Source organism: Chrysemys picta, chromosome 1 (assembly GCF_011386835.1).
Source record: "Chrysemys picta bellii isolate R12L10 chromosome 1, ASM1138683v2, whole genome shotgun sequence".
Taxonomy (NCBI): Eukaryota; Metazoa; Chordata; order Testudines; family Emydidae; genus Chrysemys; species Chrysemys picta.
In genome coordinates this window covers 1516852-1535145 of record NC_088791.1, presented here as the reverse complement: position 1 = coordinate 1535145, position 18294 = coordinate 1516852, and the positions used below count along the sequence as shown (strand labels likewise).

The following is an 18294-nucleotide window of genomic DNA, read 5'->3' as shown; positions in this document are numbered from 1 at the left end:
CAGTGTTTAACCACCCGGACAGTTAGGAACTTTTTCCTAATGTCCAACCTAGACCTCCCTTGCTGCAGTTTAAACCCATTGCTTCTGATTCTATCCTTAGAGGCTAAGGTGAACAAGTTTTCTCCCTCCTCCTTATGACACCCTTTTAAATACCTGAAAACTGCTATCATGTCCCCTCTCAGTCTTCTCTTTTCCAAACTAAACAAACCCAATTCTTTCAGCCCTCCTTCATAGGTCATGTTCTCAAGACCCATGGGTCCCCTCGAGTGGGTTGGATGGACCTGACGGTGGATGTTCCCCTTTGGTGGGGGTTCTCCATATTTCCCCACTGGGAGGTCCCATAGTGACTCTCGCTCTGCGTTGTGGCGGGCCTGTTCCTTTGGGACTCCTCCCTGTTATCCCCTGCCCGACTGTCCACAAACTCGTCGGCCAGCAGGCCTGCGTGCTGTGGGTTCTCTGGCTTCTGGTCCATCAACCATTGCCTCAGGGCGGATGGGCACTGCTCATACACGTGCTCCAGTATGAATAGGTCAAGCAGGTCCTCTATAATTTGGGCCCCAGCTGTCCACTTGTGGGCATACCCCTGCGCCTGGTTGGCTAGTTGTAGGTATGTGACCTGACGGGTTTTACGCTGACTCCGGAACCTTTTCCAGTACATCTCAGGGGTCAGCCCAAACTCGCGGAGCAGGGCCTTTTTGAACAGTTCGTAGTCCCCTGTCTCCACCCCTTTCAGTCGGCTGTACACCTCCCTGGCTGTGGGGTCCAGTGAGGGGATGAGAAACTGGAGCCTGTCTGCAGGGTCAACCTGGAGCAGCTCGCAGGTATTCTCAAAGGCTGTGAGGAAGGTATCCATGTCCTCCCCCTCCTTACGCTGGGCCAGGAAGCACTTATCAAAGCTCTTTGCAGTCTTGGGTCCCCCCTCGCTCATCGCAGCCGGGGCCCCACTGCTCCCCAGCCTGGCCAGTTCCAGCTCATGCTGACGTTGTTTCTCCTTCTCTTCCCGCTCCTGCTTCAGTTCTTGCTGCCTTAACTTGAGCTCTTTCAGTCTCAGCTCCCTGTCATATTCCAGTCGCATCCGCTCCCGGGACGGGGAGCTCTGCTGGGACGATCCCCTGCTGGCTGCTGGGGTCAGGGTGCCCTCGGTATTCGCTGGGCTTCCCCCAACCCCTCCCCTAGGCATAGGTAGGCAGGGTCTCGGGATGTCCTCGGCAGCAGTCTGACCTCTCCCAGCTATGTCAGGCCCTGGGGCCCACGCTGCATCCACTGGGCGGCTTCTCTCAGGGACAGGGCTCGGTTCATCCAAGCGATTCCTCTCCTCCAGCTGGGCAATGAGCTGTTCTTTGGTGGACCTCCCAATGCGCAGCCCCCTCTGCCTGCACAGCTCCACCAGGTCGCTCTTAAGGCGTTTAGCATCCATCCTCCTGCTGGCCACTCGCCGGCCTGTGCTCTCCGCTTTCCACCGTTCCAGGGAGACCCCTAGTGTGCCAGCCCTTCTTCAGGTCACCACCTCTCTGCCAGGGTCGAGCTGCAGACTCCTCCGCCCCGGGACCGCTCGCTGCGATCCCCCGGGGGACCCTGTTACTGCAACAGTCCTTCTCTCTGGTCACACACTCCCAGGAGTTAATCACCCCCTGAAACCGTCTCTCTCTGACTCTTCAGCCCTCCTGGTCCCCGTCGATCCCCCTTCGTTTTACTGCTCCCCAGTAATTTACTGCAGGAAGCACCGTCCACAGCGTGTAGTAGATCCCACCACTACCACCAGTTGTCACGGAGTGTGGGGGGACACAAGGCCCTGCACCCCCGGCTTCCTGCGATTCACCATGACTCTCAGCCAGCCAGTAAAGCAGAAGGTTTATTTAGATGACAGGAACACAGTCCAAGACAGGTCTTGCAGGCACGGACAACAGGACCCCCCTCGGTTAGGTCCATCTTGGGCTCCCAGGGCCCCACAGCCCCCTTGGGAGGTCAGAGCCCCGTCTGCCTCCCAGCCATCTCCCCAGCCAGCTCCTGAAACTCTCCCCCCAGCCTTTGTTTAGCTTCCCAGGCAAAGTTGTCACCTGGCCTCTAACCCCTTCCTGGGTTCTCATGTTACATGCTCAGGTATTCTCCCTCACGGCCAGTCTCCCATCCCCCAATGCAGACCATCCTAGCCACACTCCCCTGTCAGCATTCAAAGACCATGGTAAGAACAGTCCCAGTTCATCACAGGAGAGGCTGAGGGAACTGGGCTTATTTAGTCTGCAGAAGAGAAGAATGAGGGGGGATTTGATAGCTGCTTTCAACTACCTGAAGGGGGGCTCCAAAGAGGATGGAGTTCGGCTGTTCTCAGTGGTGGCAGATGACAGAACAAGGAGCAATGGTCTCAAGTTGCAGTGGGGGAGGTTTAGGTTGGATATTAGGAAAAACTTTTTCACTAGGAGGGTGGTGAAGCACTGGAATGGGTTCCCTAGGGAGGTGGTGGAATCTCCATCCTTAGAGGTTTTTAAGGCCCGGCTTGACAAAGCCCTGGCTGGGATGATTTAGTTGGGAATTGGTCCTGCTTTGAGCAGGGGGTTGGACTAGATGACCTCCTGAGGTCCCTTCCAACCCTGATATTCTATGATTCTATGATTCTATGTTCACTTTCATCATCCGAGTCAGATGCCACCCGCAGAAAGTTGATTTTCTTTTTCGATGGTTCGAACTCTGCAGTTTCCGCATCAGAATGTTGCTCTTTTAAGACTTCTGAAAGCATGCTCCACACCTCATCCTTCTAGGGTGACCAGATGTCCTGATTTTATAGGGACAGTCCTGACTTTTGGGTCTTTTTCTTATATAGGCTCCTATTACCCCCCACCCCCGTCCCGATTTTTCACACTTGCTGTTTGGTCACCGTACATCCTTCTCAGATTTTGGAAGGAACTTCAGATTCTTAAACCTTGGGTCAAGTGCTGTAGCTATTGTTAGAAATCTCACATTGGTACCTCCTTTGCGTTTTGTCAAATCTGCAGTGAAAGTGTTCTTAAAACGAGCAACCTGTGCTGGGTCATCATCTGAGATTGCAATAATATGAAGTACATGGCAGAATGCAGGTAAATCAGGAGCAAGAGAGATACTGTTCTCCCCCAAGGATTTCAGTCAAAATTTAATTAACACATTATTTTTTAATGAACTTCATTATCATGGAAGCATGTCCTCTGGAATGGTGGCTGAAGCATGAAGGGGCATACAAATGTTTAGCATATCTGGCACATAAATACCTTGCAATGCCAGTTACAGAAGTGCCATGTGAACGCCTGTTCTCACTTTCAGGTGACATTGTAAATAAGCAGCCAGCAGCATTAGCTCCCATAAATGTAAACAAACTTGTTTGTCTTAACGATTGGCTGAACAAGAAGTAGGACTGAGTGGACTTGTAGGCTCTGAAGTTTTACTTTGTTTTGTTTTTGAGTGCAGTTATGTAACAAAATAATCTACATTTGTAAGTTGCGCTTTAAGGACAAAGAGATTGTACTTCAGTACTTGTATGAGGTGAATTGAAAAATACTATTTCTTTTGTTTATCATTTTTACAGTGCAAATATTTGTAATAAAAAATATAAAGTGAGCACTGTACACTTTGTATTCTGCGTTGTAATTTAAATCAATATATTTGAAAATGTAGCAAAACATCCACAAATATTTATTAAATTTCAATGGGTATTCTATTGTTTGACAGTGTGATTAATCGTGATTAATTTTTTTCCTGAGTTAATCGCATGAGTTAACTGTGATTAATCAACAGCCCTAATTTGTTCATAATATCTTTTATTGCAAATAACTTGACTTACTCTGATAAATTTTTAAGCAGGTAAAAGTAATAGGCTATTTGTTACAACTTTTTTTTAAATGAACCAGTTACATGTAGGATCAGAAATTTGTTCATGAAACTAAAATTACAAACAAAATCTTTATTTTAGTTTAAGCATTTAGAAAAAGGAAAGGAAAACGGTTCTTGGCTATATATCAAGGTTTGCAAATATTTTATTTGAAAATTGGGACTTACAACTTTTATTTGATTAAGTAATTACAAAATTTACAGTTAAACTTTTTAGATATTAACAAAGCTGAAGAATTTCTTTTTGTAGCTAAAAATAAAACTGAAACTGTTGCTATTACATGTTTCTAGGATGGGTTTAAGAACAAATTCGCTTTTTTTTCTTTGGTGGCTGTATGCCCAGAATGGGCAAAAATGAAAAAAAATCCCCCCGTTTTGCTGCTTACACAGTTCAAGCCGTACATTTACACAAACTACGATAATACTGTGCATTAGTGGTTAAGGTTGCGTACTTGGAGAAAAACTTAAGCTCCGATGGCATTTTTACCCAAGTGCGTTTGTGTCTTTTAAACAGCAACAAAATAATGGTACTTTGGAACCACTTTTGCATTTGGTAGACATTTGTAATATCCAAAAGCAGAGGGAAAAAACAAAAAAGAAAAACAAAACAAAACAAAAAAATTGCAATAAAAGGGAACAAGAAAAAATAATTAAAAAAATAAAACAACAAAAAAATTACGAAAACGAAACAATTAGACAAATCACGAGACAGTTGGGTATTGTGGAGCTCTTGGTTTTGGTGGTTTGAGATTAAATTTTCAATTAATGCAGTAGCAGCTTTGAATTTGGCTGGTACCATAGGCCCTGACTCCATGGGTACTTCGGGGCTGGAGCAGGAAAAAATAGTTGGTGCTCAGCACCCACCGGCAGCCCCACTGATCAGCTATTTCTCCTCCCCTCAGCACTTCCCACCCACCAGAGATCAGCTGTTCAGCAGCGTGCAAGAGGTGCCTGGGGGGAGTGATGGCAGGAAGAGGTGGGGCAGGGCGGAGCAGGGGCAGAAAGAGGTGGGGTGGGGGTGTGACCTTCAGGGAAGGGGTGGAGTGGGGGCAGGGCCTGGGGCGGAGCGGGGTTCGAGCACTCCCAGGGAAACCAGAAAGTCGTTGCCTCCGGCTGGTATTTTGTTAACAATGGAGAGTTACCCAGGGCCGAGCTATAGCAGGGAGCCGCAGGGCCAGAGCCAGGATAGCGGACGCTGGTCATGCCACAAGTAACATTGGAGCCAAGTGCAGTGAGCAGCTGGCCAGAGGGAGGAGTGATGTGGGCAGAGGGCCCAGCACAAGGAGATGTCACCAGACCTAGAAGCCCTGGCAGGCCAGATCCGGGGGGGAATGTGAAGATCATGGGGGGCTGATGCTGGGGAGAAGAGTCCTTCCACCTGGTGCCTGAGGGCGTGAAGCCGCCACCAGAGCAGGTATCTGACCCGTGGTGTCACCGCAGTGCAGCCAGGACCTGGAAATGTAGGGGACAGGCTGTGAATTTCTCTTGAGACCCAGAGACCCTTGTTTGCTGTGCTGACCCCGGGCCCAGCAGGCGGGTTCCTGGGTCTTTTCACCTTTTCCATTTTACCGTTATTTTTTGCACTTCCTGTTTAATCAGTTGTGTGTGGTTTAAACTCAATGCAGCAATCGCTGGGTTGGGCAAGTGGCTAGTGAGCAAAGATTACCCCACAATGGGGACACCCTAGCCCTTGTCCTGAGCCACCCATGGGGAGACTGGGAGTCAAGCCCCCCAAGGATCCTGGGCCCGGCCTTGTCAGGGTTATGAGGGCGCTTCCGCGTGGGAGAGGGCAGAGGAGTCCTTGAAGGCAGGCAGCCATCCGAGGCAGGGGCTCAGATCCTTTCACTATCCGAACAATCAGGGTAGTACTGAAGCCAGGAAACTTCCCCATGACCATTCCCGATTACATTTGCCTCAGCTTCCCACCCTGAAGTCTGACAGTTGGACTTGATGTGCAGTGACAATATGCCCCATATTCTTCATAGAAATATGCTTATGATATTAATATGGGATAACTAAGACATGTGTTATGCAGGATGGGTCATGTAAGGTATCACTGAAACGGTTATGATTTACTGAATGTGATTATCCAATTTGTATTGTAGTGGGGCAGCTGCCCCATTCCCTGAGAGTATGGGCGGCGGCAGGCCAGTGGGCCTGCACAGACGCACAGCCAATGGGAGAAGAGCTTAGTGGGAGCCAATCAGGGCCCAGATTGGAGGCAACCAATCAGGGCCAGGCTGAGCCCTATAAAAAGGCTGCTCAGGGAGAGGAAAGTCAGTCTGTCCCAGGCCTTTGACAGGAGAAGGTCTGTCTCCAGAGCACGGAGACTAGCACCGCAGACAGCGCAGCACTGGCCAGGCTCAGGGAGCAGAGAGGAGCTCTAACCTGAGGCCTGCCAGGCTGCAGGCCCTGAGGAGAAGGGCCTAGCGGGTGCAAGGGGCCATAGGGGAAGCGGCCCAGGGAAGTAGACAGACGGACGGGAGAGAAGCAGGATAGCGAGGCTGCTGCCAGAGGGTCCCTGGGTTGGGACCCAGAGTAGAGGGTGGGCCTGGGTCCCCTCCTTCCCCCCCCTTGCAGTACACCCAGCCATTGGCCATAGGGAGTGGCCATTACAGACCACGCCAGATCCCTGACAGGAGGGATTAGACTTTGGGGTGTGTGGTTGACCACGGTGGCTGGACATAGAGACTGCTGATTGACCTCCCCACCCCACGGAACGGGGTGTGGAAAGACTAAGGGGCACTACCAGAGGGAAATGGTCCTGAAGAGGACGCCACGAGTTGGTGAGCGACGTGGGCTCAGAAGCCAACCGAGGGCAAGACAACAGGCGGATACTACCGAGAGGGGATGCTCCACTGGACTCAGGGCCGGCTCCAGGCACCAACTTGTCAAGCAGGTGCTTGGGGAAGCCGCTCCAGAGAGGGATGGCACGTCCAGGTATTCGGCGGCAATTCGGTGGACGGTCCTTCATTCCGCCTCGGAGCGAAGGACCTCCCGCCGAATTGTCGCCGCAGATCGCGATTGCAGCTTTTTTCTTTTTTTTTTCTTTTTTTTTTTTTTGGCTGCTTGGGGCGGCCAAAACCCTGGAGCCGGCCCTGACTGGACTGAGTTAATTCCGGAGTAACCAGTAGGAGGCGCCACAATGGTGAGTCCCAACCTTGTTACAGTATGCATGTATCATTTTTGTTTCCTAAGTTAGAAATATTGGCTATGTAACAATTACAACTGTGTTTTTTACCTGGGAAATGCCCACCAGACAGTAGGTGAACAGCCTGGGTGGGCCGTTAGGAAAGACAATAGGACTTTGAAGATGCTAGTCTCCCTCCTTCCTGAGAAGTTTCCTGGGATGCTGCTTTGACACTGCAGGTCATGTGATCATGTCACCTGGTACATGATACCATCTTGAAATGCTGGTACTTTTCCATGGGAAGGGGGTGGGGGTCAAACTGGGAAACAAAGGATTCCCACCATATGCAAAGCCTATTTTAAGGTTGGGGAGTGAGTTTATCTTGGTTCTTCTCCACTGCCTCCCTGCCCAAGAAGGAAGACTGCTGAAAACACCTGAAGAAACAAAGGAACTAAGCTGTGGGGAGGGTGGGGGTGAGGAGGATGCTGAGCCAGGGCTGGGAATGGTGTCTGGCTTGTGTAGGATATCCCTGGAGTTTTAAGCTGCAAAGCAAGAGCTTTCTGTCCACAAAGAAATTCTGCAACCTGCTTAAAACAACGTTTAGGGTGAGAAATTATTATTTGTAGCCAGTATTCTGTAGTGTATTAAGCTTAGTTTGCACGTTTTGTTTTATTTGCTCAGTGATCTGCTTTGATCTGTTTGCTATCCATTATAATCACTTAACATTTACCTTTGGTAGTTAATAAATTTGCCTTCTGTTTATTCTAAAAACCAGTTTGTGCATTTCATAACTGGGTCGGGGGCAAAAAGCTGTGCATATCTTTCTCCTCATTGAGGGAGGGGGCAAATTTCATGAGCTTACGCTGTATAGATCTCTGTGCAGTGCAGGACAACATAATTTTGGGTTTACACTCCAGAGGGTGTGTGCACCAGAGTCCTGGGCAATTCCCCAAGCTGAGTCTTCCCACACAGAGCTCATTGCAGACTCTGTGGGATTTTACAGCTGGTGTGTGTGTCCGTGTGTGTGTTTGCGCACGCACAGCAGGACAGGGTGAGGGAGTCCAGGCTGGTGAAATGGATGGGCTCAGTGGAACCCCAATGCATCAGGAGGCACCCCTGAAAAGGGGGTTCAACTATCACATGCACCACTCCCCCTTCCCCTCCACTGCCCCACACTCCCCATTGGTTTCCCACGTCAGAGAAGCCCCAGATTTCAGGGGTGTCTTCGTGTGGCTTCACTTCCCACCCCCGGGGGTGCTGAGCAATGGCCCTGCTGCTGCCGCTGCTCACACTGTCGCGGCTGTCTCTGTCCCTGCCCCTTTGCTGTGGGCTCATCGCTGCTCTGCCACATTTGCCGTTTGCCGCTTCTGCCTCGAGCTGTGACGCTGAGTTCTGAGGCTCTGGCAATTGGCCCAGCGCTTAGTGATTTCCCTGGCGGGGGGACCCCACTGTTGCTGCATCCTGTGTTATCTTTGATCACGTCTTCTTTAAACAGAGTCCGCAGCCCAGGTAGGAGAGAACACCTGGCCCCACCCCCTCGGGCTCTGTCACGGAGTGTGGGGGACTCAGGGCCCTGCACCCCTCTTCCTGAGATTCACTGTGACTCTCAGCCAGCCAGTAAAACATGTTGGCCCTACTCCGGTGCTTGTGGGAGAAATGCGGGGTACGGCACAACTGGGCCTCAGCATATCACCCCCAATCCAACGGGCTGGTGGAGAGGTTCAATGGGACGCTAAAGATGATGCTAAAAACATTTATGAACCAGCACCCGCAGGACTGGGACAAGTACTTACCTCACCTGCTGTTCACGTACAGGGAGGTACCCCAGGAGTCTACCGGGCTTTCGCCTTTCGAACTATTATATGGAAGGCGGGTAAGGGGGCCCCTGGACCTGATGAGAGATGAATGGGAAGGGAAGGCCACTCCTGATGGAGAGTTGGTGGTGGAGTATGTCCTGACCTCCTGGGAACGACTTGCCGAGCTCATGGGCCTGGCCAGGGAGAATCTGGCCAGAGCCCAGAGGAAGCAGAAGGTCTGGTATGACCGCACAGCACGGGCCCGCGCCTTCGCCACCGGGGATCAGGTGATGGTCCTCATCCCTGTGAGGAAAAACAAACTCCAGGCCACCTGGGAAGAGCCCTTCAAGGTTGTCAAGCAACTAAATGAGGTAAACTATGTGGTGGAGCTGTCGAACCGGGCACACCACCACCGGGTGTACCATGTGAATATGATGAAGCCATATTATGACAGGGGGAATGTGGTGTTGGCCGTGTGTGGACATTGGGAGGAGCAGGGAGATGACCCTTTAGTAGATCTATTCCCTGGGACAAGAGCTGGCTTCCCCCTGGAAGCAATTCCCTTCTCGGATCAGCTAACCCCTGCCCAGCAAGCTGAGATCGGAGGGGTGCTGCATCTGTACCAACAGCTGTTTTCCAACCAGCCTGGACGCACTAATCTGACTGTCCACCGGGTGCAGACAGGATCGCACCTGCCTATAAAATGCCCCCTCTTCCGAGTCACAGGGAAAACTGCTCAGGACCTGGAAAGAGAGGTCAATGACATGCTAGCTTTGGGGGTGGTCCAGCCGTCTTCCAATCCTTGGGCCTCGCCGGTGGTGCTGGTCCCCAAAAAGGACAGGTCGATCCGGTTCTGTGTGGACTATCGGAAGCTCAATGCCATCACTGTAGCCGATGCCTACCCCATGCCCAGGCCTGACGAGCTCCTAGACAAGCTGGGAGGCGCTCGGTACCTGACCACCATGGATCTTACAAAGGGCTATTGGCAAGTGCCGCTGGATGCAGATGCCAGGCTGAAATCGGCCTTTATCACCCCTCTGGGGCTCTAGGAGTTCCTGACCCTGCCCTTCGGCCTCAAGGGAGCGCCGGCCACCTTCCAGCGCCTGCTGGATCAGCTACTGAGGGGGATGGAGAGTTTTGCTGTGGCGTATATTGACGACATCTGCGTCTTTAACCAGACCTGGGAGGACACGTGTCCCAGGTTAGACAAGTGCTGGACCGACTCCCGGAGGCTGGGCTGACCGTAAAACCGGAGAAGTGCAAGGTGGGGATGGCTGAAGTATCCCACCTAGGCCACCGGGTGGGGAGCGGCTGCCTAAAGCCGGAACCAGCCAAAGTGGAGGTGATCAGAGAGTGGCCTGCTCCGCAAACCAAAAAGCAGGTCCAAGCCTTTATTGGGATGGTGGGATACTATCGAAGGTTCGTGCCCCACTTTAGCGCCATAGCCGCCCCCATCACGGAGCTGTGCAAGAAGGGGAAGCCAGACAAGGTGGTCTGGACCGAGAAGTGCCAGGAGGCTCTCCGGGCGCTGAAGGAGGCTCTGGTCAGTGGCCCAGTTCTGGCAAACCCAGACTTTGACAAGCCCTTTATGGTGTTCACCGACGCCTCACACACGGGACTGGGGGCGGTGTTAATGCAGGAGGATGAAAAGGGGGAGAGACACCCCATCGTGTACCTGAGCAAGAAGTTGCTACCCCAGGAGCAGAACTACGCGGCCATCGAGAAGGAATGTCTGGGCATGGTGTGGGCCCTTAAGAAACTAGAGCCATATCTCTTTGGGCGACACTTCACCGTGCACACCGACCACTCTCCCCTGACCTGGCTGCACCAGATGAAAGGAGCCAACGCCAAGCTCCTGAGGTGGGGCCTGCTCCTGCAGGATTACGATATGGACGTGGTCCATGTGAAGGGACGTGACAACCTGATAGCGGACGCGTTGTCCCGGAGAGGGGGCCCTGAACTTCCCCAGGTCACTGGTCAGAGTGACCCCGCTCAGTTCAGTCTCAAAGTGGGGAGAGATGTGACGGAGCAGGGAGTGGAGCAGGGAGCGGGGTGGATTTGACCTGGGAATGTAGCCAGGGAGTTACATTGAGGTACCGGAGCTGTAACCTGAGCCAGGAAGCGGGATGGGGGAAGTGACACCTTCTGCCTGGGAGATGGAACAAAGGAGAGGAGGAGCAGAGGGGAGGGGGAGAGCTGCTGGAGGGATTTTTGGGAGTTTTCAGTTTGGGGCTGGAAGGTGCAACGCAGGGAATCCAAGCTGGGGTCTAAGCTCCCCAAAAGGACTTGATTGAGGGGTCCTGGTTGTACCTACAAGCTCTGCTGTAGACTGCGTTCCTGTTATCCAATAAACCTTCCATTTTACTGGCTGGCTGAGAGTCACGGTGAATCGCAGGAAGAGGGGTGCAGGGCCCTGACTCCCCCACACTCCGTGACAGGCTCTCACTGGATGTGGGGGCACTCGCCCCGCTCAGCACATGAGGGTCAATCGGGCAGGCTGAGTACGGTTCTGCTGCCCTCGACTCGTACAATGAGGATAACAACATTTCACACCCCTGCGTCCCAGATTAACCCCGAACAGCCCAAACTGAGCACTGTGGCAAAGCAGGTCTGTCGGCCGAGCACCTAGGCAGCCCAGGTGTGTCTGATACCGTCTGCTCCTGAGGTCTGCTCCCCCAGCTCATCCCCCAGGGCAGGGGGGAGCCCATTCAGACCTCGCTCACATACACAGGGCTGATTTTGTCCAGTTCCTGCTAAACCAATGGATTCCTTGAAAGGAGCTGTACTGTGGGGGTCCCTACCTCTGGTATCCCTGAGCGGGGCTCATGTTTGTGGCTTTGCCAGGAGGCCAGTTCGATTTGAAAGCTGAAATCTCACACACTCGGTTTGGCAGTTTGGTGACTATTCTAGCTGCTATTTGAATGGGATTGAAGCAGGAGAGCCCCTTTCCCTGGAGCAGAGGCCTGGGGCCAGCACAACAAGGGGACGCTCTGAGAGAGGCTGTATGAAGGCTGGGGGCAGAGAACATCCCGTCAGTCAGGGACAGAGATAAATGTAACTGGGAAGAGGAGAAGGGATGTTCCCAGGGTCACACAGGATCCCTCCAGCAGAGCTGGGACTGGAACCCAGGAGTCCTGGCTCAGACTTTTTTGTTTTGTATTCCTGCTCTGCAAGATGAGCAGGTGCATTGCAGGCAGGCTAGACAGGTCCTGCTCTGGAAGTGCTGAGATGAGGACAGGAGGGATGAGCGCCCAGGGTGGGGCAGAGGGGAGCGGGATGAACGGGCCGTGTCTCAGGGGGAAGTGATGTCCTGTGTTTTTACCAGAAGGCCAGAGCCCTCAATCCTTGTTCAGTCCCTGTCCTCCCGCTGAGGGACTGGCTCTGGGGTGCTGAGGCTGGGGCCAGGCGACACATGGACTGTCCATGCCAGAGTCAGGAACACGAGAAAGGAGACACACACTGAGCTGAATGCTGGAGGGTAAGTTTATTATCACGTCACTGTGCTGAGATTGCTGAGAAGAGCCGAGCGTGGGTACGACAGGGAGAGAAGGGGGCAGAGCAGAGCGGGAGTGACACAGTGTAACACAGAGATGCTTTGCAGAAGGGACTTTGCAGCTGGGGACTCAGGATCTGGTCTCCGAGGGGAGCCAGAGGGACCCAATTCACTCACAGCCCAGGTGCTGGGAGCCCCTAGGTGCAGACGACCTGCCTCCCCTAGGGTTTGCGTTTACAAATGAAAGAGAATTTCTCTTCACAGGGATAATCGTGCCATTTCTGAAAACCTAGAAAGAAAAACAGAAATGACCCATGGGGTGGGGCAGGCTGGGACGTTCCTGCCATACAGTGACCCCTCCCCTGCCCCGTTCCGTGCCCCTCGGAGAAGATCCCAGCTCCTGTGCACAGCCCTGAGGAAGAGGAGGGTGGGATGGAGCCCTGAGCACCCCAGATTGGGGCAGCCCCATCCTGCAAAGAGAGGCCGAGGCTCAGTGTGAAAGGGGAGACGCCTGGTCCATGTGCTACTGCTCCTACCTCCCCCACCCCACGTGCCCCCCACCCGCCAGAGGGCAGAGGAGAGAGCGAGAGCCCTGCCCCGGGACTGGGGGCACCCGCTCAGGAACTAGGCTGCTGCCTCCCTCCCTGCTGAGTGAGCTGCCCCACAGCCAGGCCCCCTCCAGGCCCTGCCCGCCTGGGTCTGGCTACACCCATGGGAACATCTGTCCCAGGCAGGGCTCAGCCGCCATGCAGAGGGGATGTGTCCCTGCCCCAGCAGTCAGTGTTACCGGCCTGCTGTGCTCGGAGCTGCACGTTCCTCCCTCAGACCCCGTTACCCCTCTGCTCCGGGGGTGTCTGTGCCCGTGCCCGGGGGCTGCCCCGGCAGTAGTATTCCTGCTTAGTCAGCCCAGACAGCGCCCAGGGAAGGACAGTCCTGGGGCTGGTCTGGGTGGGCTCTGCCCCTCAGTAGCACCCCAGGCCCAGCAGGGATCTCTGCGGGGGGTATAGGCCAGTCTCAGTGCCCTGTTCCCTTGGGTGCGGGTTTCTGCTGCTGTTTGACTCTATCCTGTCCAGTCACTGCAGCCCTGGCTGTGCCCATCTGCCGGCATCAGGCCTGACGGACACTGAGCCTGTAACTCAAGACTGTATCATGACGCACATGTACCAGGGGCTCTGTTAAGGTTACATGGGCAGCCTTAGTCTCGCACTTCCTTGATTTTGGGACCTTCATGTTCCTTTAACATAATGTTTTCGATGTAATTCCCTAATAGTTTATAAAAGTATCAAATTATGAATATTTTGTAGGCCTTGCTGGAGCCCTAGGCGTAATTAGCAGTGTTAATCAAAGGCTGTGAGCCAGAGTAGGCCTGGCCTTGGCAGAAAACCAATACCTGGTGCGTTGCTAAACTAAGTGAGCACATTCCTGATGGGAGAGGATGGTAGAAGAACACCCGGAGTTCCCAAGTAACTGTGCAAACAAATTCCCACGTGAGGGCACAAGAACCCCCCAACTCTTGTAAAGCTAAGGAGGGGATGACAGGATAATGGATGAGGATGTTTGTTTGAACTAGCAGGTATAAAATCTGGGTGGTACCTAACAGCATCCGGAGTGAAATACGTAACCTGTTTGTATCGGTGTGTACAAGGGGAAGTCATGGGAGGGAAATCTGTGTATCAGCAAAGGGGACAGGACCCTGGTGCCCTGACTGAGCCTTTCCCTCGTCACAAGCATACCTGTGTTAGTGCCCCGGGACCTGCTGACAGTCAGCCTGGCCGAGCGCCTTTGCCACCGAACGGAGCCTGTGCTCCGTCTTTAGGAATAAGCTGGAGGCTGGCGGGATCGGCCAGGTGCACTCTCTGCTAGCGCAGCTGCATCGGAGCTCCAGACACAGCAGCCTTAACACGTTGCAGAGGGAACAGCCTTCCGCGGCCCGAACAGCAGTTTTAATAGGGTTACCATATTTAGTGCCTCCCAAAGGAGGACACTCCACGGGGCCCCAGCCCCGCCCCCAGCCCCGCCCACGCCCCAACTCCGCCCCCTCCCCAAAGTCTGAAGCCGGGAAGCCTGAAGCCGGTAAGGGGGGGTGTGGGGGGAGGAGGCGCGGCCCAGGCTGGCCCCCCCAGCGTTTCCAGCCTGGGTCGGCTCGGGCCCTGGGGTGCCGGCCCCGGGCCCAGCCGAGCACCCCCGGCCCGCCCAGCACTGCCAGTCCCCGGCCCGTCCCCCGAGCCCCCGTCCCATCCTGTCCCGGCACCGCCGGCCCGTCCCCCGAGCCCCCGTCCCGTCCTGTCCCGGCACCGCCGGCCCGTCCCCCGAGCCCCCGTCCCGTCCTGTCCCGGCACCGCCGTCCCGTCCCCCGAGCCCCCGTCCCGTCCTGTCCCGGCACCGCCGGCCCGTCCCCCGAGCCCCTGGCCCGGCACCGCCTGCCCGTCCCCCAAGCCCCCGTCCCATCCTGTCCTGGCACCGCCGGCCCGGCCCCCGAACCCCCGTCCCGTCCCGGCACCGCCTGCCCGTCCCCCGAGCCCCCGTCCCGGCACCGCCTGCCCGTCCCCCGAACCCCCGGCCCGGCCCAGCCCAGCCCGGCACCGCCGGCCCGGCCCCCGAGCCCCCGGCCCGGCACCGCTGGCCTGGCCCCTGAGCCCCCGGCACCGCACCGCCGGCTCGGCCCCAGAGCGCCCGGCCCCGCTCCGCTGGCCTGTCCCGGCCCCGGAGTCCCCGGCCCGGCCCGGCCCCACTCCGATTTTTCCGGACATGTTCGGCTTTTTGGGATTTCCCCCCGGACGGGGATTTGGAGCCCAAAAAGCCAGACATGTCCGGGAAAATCCGGACGTATGGTAACCCTAGTTTTAATCAAAGGTTAAACAATTATTACAGAGCTCAGTGCTCAATGGGCTGCTTGTTACCCTAGCGTGTGACTGTCTAACACACCCGGCTCAGGGCGGGCCAAGGCCTGTCCCAGGATAAATGGAACTGGTCTGAGAGCCCCGGCCCTGCCCCTCGCTCCCCCCACCCACTGGCACTGCAGGCCCCACACAGATGCAGCACTCAGAGATCAGAGTCAGGTGGGGGATTAGTTGTGAATTTCACCCTTCTCCTGTTCAAAACCTCTCTGCAAAGCGACCCCTCGAATCCACCAACGCTGGCTAGTCGCTGTCATAGAATCATAGAATATCAGGGTTGGAAGGGACCTCAGGAAGTATCTAGTCCAACCCCCTGCTCAAAGCAGGACCAACACCAACTAACCCATCTGTGACGTTATTAATATAATCTGGGACCATATAGATCATTGTTGCAACCAAGCTCCGGTAGTGGCACCCAAATCTGGGCCATTCAGAACTTCTTCCCCTCCCCACTGGCGCTGTGAGCGCCCGGTCACTTACACCACGTCCTGCGGGGTCTGCTCCCTGGCTGCAGCTTTTGCTAAAAGATCCCCTTCCGGTGCCAGTTTCCATGGGAACAGTCATTAGTGCCCAATCTGTGAACGTTCGGAGACTGTGCAGCACTTTCACAAGCAGCCAGCGTGTGTGCGAATGCTTGTGAGTAACACGACCCTGCAAGGGGCCAAATGCAGCTCTGGTGCCCACATCGTTGTGTGGATCAGTGTTTGCACAGTTCAGCCTGATCGACACCCTGGTGCAGTGAAGTAGGGGTGCAACAGCAACTGAGAGCCATCAACCTTTAACAGCTCAGCAGAGTCCCCGTCTGGGGCCAGGTGTGTGTGTGTGTATATATATATATATATATATAAAATCTCCTGCCTGTCACTGGAGCAGACATGTAAACTGACACTGGGGATCTGGTAAGCAGCAGTTTTACCAGCTCACACAAGGGGTTCTCTCCTGACTGCCCTCCCAGCATGGGGCAGGGAAGAGAGAGGAGCAAGGATCTGCACTCCAGAGCATGCTGGGACCAGCCCAGATCAGTATCTCAGGACCTGTGTAGTCAGAGGGCTGCCAGGGTTCCCTTGTAGTTGCATGTGGGTCTGATCCACCGACTTACCTAGACTGTTTTCGAACACTGCACAGTGCTCATTTCTTCTCTGACTATCAGGCTGCCCGTTATCCCAACCTCTGAAGCTGACCGGGGATTTATCTGACCATCTCCAGTTTTGAATCTGCAGAGACAAAGGAGATTAGAGCCCCTGTAAAACCCAAGGTTACACAGCTAGAGACGTGCCCCGGAGCCGAGGGGCCATGGGCAGGGCACGGGCAGAGGCTGCCCAGTGACACTGGAGACACTGATCATTGCTATGAAATGTCAGCGCTGACAACCAGGGCTACATTTACTGGCAGCTGAAGTTACACCAGGACCTGCCCAAGCCCTCGAAAGCATGAAAACAGCAAGTGAAGGGAGAGTCTCCAGCACCCCCTGCCCCTGCCACCCCCACATCGCCGAGGGGAGCGCACCCCGACCTGCCCTCAGGTTCCACGTCCATCTCCAGCCCAGCCCGACAGGCAGCACCTGCAGCGTCATCCCACGCGCTGTCCCGCAGCCCCACACTGCTGCCCCCGTTCTCTCTCGTGTGCACAGACCCACGCGACGACGCTCCCAAAGCCCATCCACGGGGGAGTTACTCTGCTCCCCGCTGCAGAGATCACGGCGGTAGGTCTGGGGGATGGGGGCGCTGGATGAAGCTGGGTTTGCACTGTCGGGGATCGGGGGCTGCAGCAGAATGAGTCACCTGGCAACCCAACCAGCGCAGCCAGCCGGCTGCAGGCCACCCGACTGACTGCACCCCCTGCCTGGGCAGGAAGGGCAGCTGGCCGGCTCTTAGCCCAGCAGCTCTCTGGCTGCTCAGTGTGGTCATGCCACGGCCGCGATCCTCCCTGTGCTGCTGCTCCTCGCCGGGCTCCTGTCCTGCTCCAGCCCTGCTCCTCCTCCTGCTCCTGCAGGTTTCCCAGCCTTGCTCCTGCTCAGTCCTGGCCGCCTCGGCTCGCTCCTGGTCCCGGCTTCCTTACCCTGCCCCCGGGCTCCGGCGCTGACCCTTGATGTGCCGCCTGGGTCCCCTCCTGGCTCTGACCCTCAGCTTGGCTATTAATTCCTGACTCCGGCTCTGACCCTTGTATTGGATCCGCTTCCTGCTCCTGCTCCGACCATTAGCCTGACCACCCACGGCCCCGCCTCTATCGTGTGTTCCCTTGGGCTGTTTGCTGGGGAGGGAAGCAGACGCCGTATGCGCCTGGAGTGCGCTGTCAGCACCTCAGCCGATGGGAAGGAGCCGGGAACGTTGGCGACAATCCCCTTGTTCTGTCCGTGCGTTCAGGGATTCGGGTGGGTCCTGATCCCCCCTTCCCTGTCCCTGAAGGGAGTTCTGGGTTATTAATTCCCCAGGGTTTTGTACGGGGCCGTGTCCCTCGGTGGGCAGCTCCTCAGTGGGCGGGTGCAGGGGGAGCTGTGGAGGGGCAGAGGCTGACACTGCCCCAGGCTGAGTTGACCCCCCGAGGGGTGAAAGGCTGCGACGTGGCCCAGGAGGTCTCGGTCTCTGGCATTTTATCACGGTGAGAAGTGAGGAGGCCAAGAGCAGTCGGGCGTGTTTAGCAAGTGACGACAGCCTGTCGGCTGGAAGGAGCCTCGTGCAGGAGTCTGCACCGTCACTGCCCCCCGAAACACCAGCCTCTCCCGCGCTCTGGGGCCAGACAGGAGCGGCTGCAGCAGGGTGTGTCTGTGCTGCCCAGCAGTGCTGTCCACGGAGCTCCCCCGTCTCCCATCAGTCCCACCGGCAGCATTGCTCTCTGGCTGCCGGCCGGCCAGCAGGGCCAGCAGCACCCACCACGTGCACCCAGCCCGGAGCTCTCAGAAACGTCCCGTTCAGCCTCGGCAGCTGGGTGTGTGGATTAAATAGAAGATTTGTCCATGCAAGTCCCACGTCACACACGTGACCACACACAGTATCCCTGCTGGCGTCCTGCCCCCAGGTCCCCCCGCGCCCTGTGAGACCAACGAGGCAGGAACTCTGCTGGGGGAAGCAGGGGTTGGCCTGGCTCGGGGACAAGCAGCGGCACAGCGAGCCCGGAGCAGCAGAG

General features: G+C 55.4%; 1 long non-coding RNA gene across 1 annotated transcript in view; it reads left to right on the top strand.

The window, feature by feature from the left end:
* Positions 1-18294, top strand: part of LOC135983428 (uncharacterized) — a 256391-nt gene that overhangs the window by 157937 nt on the left and 80160 nt on the right. The gene's annotated exons all lie outside the window — the stretch shown is intronic.